The sequence below is a fragment of the Nomascus leucogenys genome, chromosome 11 (assembly GCF_006542625.1).
Source record: "Nomascus leucogenys isolate Asia chromosome 11, Asia_NLE_v1, whole genome shotgun sequence".
Taxonomy (NCBI): Eukaryota; Metazoa; Chordata; class Mammalia; order Primates; family Hylobatidae; genus Nomascus; species Nomascus leucogenys.
Window position 1 is genome coordinate 15456864 of NC_044391.1, and position 4042 is coordinate 15460905.

General features: G+C 35.8%; 1 pseudogene; it reads left to right on the plus strand.

Annotated features, from left to right (window-relative positions):
- The first annotated feature begins 1559 nt into the window (after positions 1-1559).
- LOC115837355 lies at positions 1560-1881 on the plus strand (annotated as a pseudogene).
- The last annotated feature ends 2161 nt before the right edge of the window (positions 1882-4042 follow it).

The following is a 4042-nucleotide window of genomic DNA, read 5'->3' on the forward strand; positions in this document are numbered from 1 at the left end:
TAAATAAATGTTTTCCCAAAATAAATGGCTATAAGGCAGAGGAGACTATTTGATTAAAGCTGAGATTATCTTAGGAAAGAAGAAATAGAAAGGTTAGACAAGGGTTCTGTATCACTTCATCCTACACTTTAATGTGTACATGAACCATTTAGAGATCTTGATAAAGTGCCAATTTGGAACCAGTAGTCCTGTAGGTAATCTTAGATCCTGAATTTCCAATAACTTTCCAGTGATGCTAATAATCCTGGCCCCTGGACAACAATTTGAGTAGGAAGGTGTGAGAACTTTCATTATGCACTTACTCTGAATTTGGTCTTTACTAGTACTTGAAATGCAAAGTAAAATAATCATGGTCTCTATCCTCAAGGAAATCAGGACTAATGGGGAATTTATAGTGTAGTGTTAGTCTAGATTTCTAGTGGGAAAAGAAAAATACATGAATATATCATTACAATCTTGAAATTTGAAATACGGTTATACTTACACTGTCAATATAAAATAAGTTGATATTTAACTTTTATGGATTACATGCTAATGTAATCACCCTGCAAAAACATTTAAAAGTGTTAAGTCATTTATTCCTATTGATAATTTTAATAGATGTGATAAGGAGGTAAACTCTATATTTTATCTCTATATCTTTAGATACCAAGATATAGTGAGTACTTTTTTAAGTTTATAATTTATAGCTTCTCTATTCATGTAATTATTTGAAATTACTTATAAAATTATTTCTGATGTTCTCAAATATTTTGTAACAACAATGCACTTTATTGTAATAAAAATAAAAGGTCTACATATTTATGGAGTTTTTTGTTAAACTTCAGAATATAAGAATTGGTTGTCATATTACTCTAGATTCTCTGAGAAGCAGGCACCAAAATAAAATTTAATGAGGAAGAAATCTCACAGAGGAAAAACCTGTGAGAGAAAATGGGGAGAGAGCTAAGGGAGGCTTACAGAGTCATTAAACCATGATACTGCTAAAAAAAATAATAATAAAAAAGGGAGGTAAATTTTAATTAGTTAGTGTGGCAGCATTTCAAATTGTCATGTATATTTAAGGCAAGTTAGGCAGTTAGGCAAGGCAGATGAAGAGTCTTCAAGCCAAAGCTGTGCATCAGAGGACAGCTGCATCTCCCAGGAACAGGCCTGCGTTGGTATCCTGCCATACTCAAACTTTGGGAGTAGCCTGAGGTTGTCCATCAGCGCAAGAATCTATGTGAATTTCAGAGCACTGCTGCTAGGCCCTCGGACAGTTAAGCTCCCTACAGCTACAGACTTGAGAGGCACATTCTCTTGGACGTCATGGTTATATCAAACAGATAGTGTCTTTGCAGAGCTAATAGAGCCAAGCCAAGTTCCTTACATTTAAATTTGTTCTATTCAACCATAGGCATAAAGTGACAATTGATCTAAAGGTGCTTTCTGACATCTTGAAAATAACTCCAGCAACAGTGTGAATAAGAAGAGGCGAGAACCACCCCCGGACCGACCAAAGACTGCGTGCCGCTGCATCCTGTGCCCAGAGCCTACGTCCAGCCGCTGTCGCCGCCACCATGCCCAGGAGAAAGGCTGAAGGAGATAAAGCCAAGGTGAAGGATGAACCAGAGAAGATGCGCGAGGTTGTCTGCTAAACCTGCTCCTCCAAAGCCAAAGCCCGAGCCTAAAAAGGTCCCTGCAAAGAAGAGAGAGAAGGTACTCAAAGGGAAAAAGGGAAAAGCTGATGCAGGCAAGGAGGGGAATAACTCTGCAGACAAGAGAGATGCCAAAACAGACCAGGCACAGAAAGCTGAAGGTGCTGGAGATGCCAAGTGGAGTGTGTGCCTTTTTGATAAGTGTGTACTTCTGGTGACTGTACAGTTTGAAATACTATTCTGATCAAGTTTTATAAAAATGCAGAATCTTGTTTTACTTTTTTTAAGCTATGTTTTTAGCACACAGAACACTTCATTGGCATTTTAGGGGGAAGGGGCATATGTAACTAATAGAATGACTCCGAAGCTGGATTGATGTAGGGAAAACACGTTTCTCTTCTAGTTTTGAGGGACTTCTTTTTGGCTCCCAGGAGGAGAGATTCCCTGATTTTGCACATACGTTCACCTTGGCACAAAAGCCTTGTGGTATGGAAAAACAAATTCATTTTTATGTCCTCACTCCCTTTCCATCTTTCAGCAGAGACTTAACTCCCTAAAATCCAGACATCTGTTGGGACCTGACCCTCAATCCTTGATAACCAGTGTGTCAGGCAATCTGGACTTCCAGTGATGCCACTGAGATGGCACCTGTCAAAAGAGCATTGGTTCCTGTTTCTAGATTGTGGATCTTAAGATAAATTCTGCCATTTTCATTTCACTTCCTGAAAGGGTCAGCTCATGAAAAGTTGTTAAACAACATGCTAAATGTGAAATGTCAACCCTCACTCTAAACTTTCCCTGTTCAGAGCATCAGATGAAGACTTCGTTGAGTTTTATAGTGGCTTTCTGATTTTTGGTAGTCCGTTGAAGAAGGGAGTTTGAAAGTTGCTGTATACTGTTAATGACTGCCCACTTCCTGCCTGAAATACCATGATTGTTTATGGAAAGTATCTTTAATGAAGATGGATACAGTTTGGCTTGGGAAAAAAAAAAGAAAAAAGAAAATAACTCCAATTTGTCTTATGTACATAAGCAAAAATATTGGATTTAAAATTCTAGTACACATGAGATTTCTGGATGCTTTGCAGAATTCTCAGTTTGTGAGAAGTTAGCTATTAAAACTGGACATGCTGAAGGACACATTTCAGTACATTCCACGAAAGCCTTAACATGCAAACTTAACACTACAGCTACTTGCTGCTGAATGGTGTAACTTGGGCAACACAGAAGTAGGAAAAAGCTAAAGTGATGAAATCACACCTGGAAGATTCCCAATGTATTGCGTGACACACAAGCAGAGACCAAATGTTGGGAACAATATAAAAAGTATAGTGTTTAATCCATTTATAGATGAAATCTTGAAACTTAAATACAACAGATATATGTGATGATGTCATGGTCAATTTCTTTAGCAGTATTTATTACCTTCCTTTCATAGAAATTTCTATATTAAAAAATTAATTCAGGATCATCAAAATTATTGCAGTTCCTTGAATTTTCAGTCACTGTTGTGATTTCAGTGGCATGTTCATTCAATGAAAGAGTGAGCAAGATGCTCAAATGTTATGAAATGTCAATGACTATATATGGTGAGAAGAGAATAACTAATTTAGCAAAGCATCAAGACTTGGCTTTAAATTATTGCAACTGTCAAGTTCTGAGAAGAAAACAACAGCTGCCTGGTGCCTACATTCAGGAATGGGGTTGTTCTGCAATCAAGACATCTGGGCAACCACAAGTCAGAAACAATTTTTCAAATAGTGACTAGTTTTTAAAATGTATTCTGTAGTAGCAAATCAAATAATCAATTTTATTAGTGCATTAATGTGGAACAAACTTTTGGTTTGTCTTCATGCAATTTATATTACAAAACTAATCAGTTCAACAAAAAAATGGGGTACCCACTGTTATTGTCAACTTCTTTCACGGCTGCATAGTATTTCTGGAAATATATACCAAGATAAATTGGGAGCAATAAGCATAATTTTATTACTTTTATTTGAAATAAAGGCTTATTCTATGAGAAAAGATATTACTTTATCTGCTACAAAACATCTACACTGTGCTTTTTGATGGTTAGTAGATTTAATAAAAAGCTAATTGTTTCGTGTCATAGTTGAGCAAAGTCAACTAAGAAACCTAATTGAAAAGATTTCAAGTCTTGCCAAAACAACCTAGTTTGAAAGTGGAATTTAGTGTGTTAAAACTTCAAAAGCAAAACATTTTGTAAAGCTTTGAGAAAAAAAAATATAGTTTGGAACTTAAAAGAATAAATTTATGCTTCAGAAGTTTTGAAATACTATAGAAATGTAACATACTATTAATAAACAGTACACTCCCACAATTATTATCACAAATATAATATACCCGACAATTAGAATAAAATTCAAAGATTGCTCTTAGGA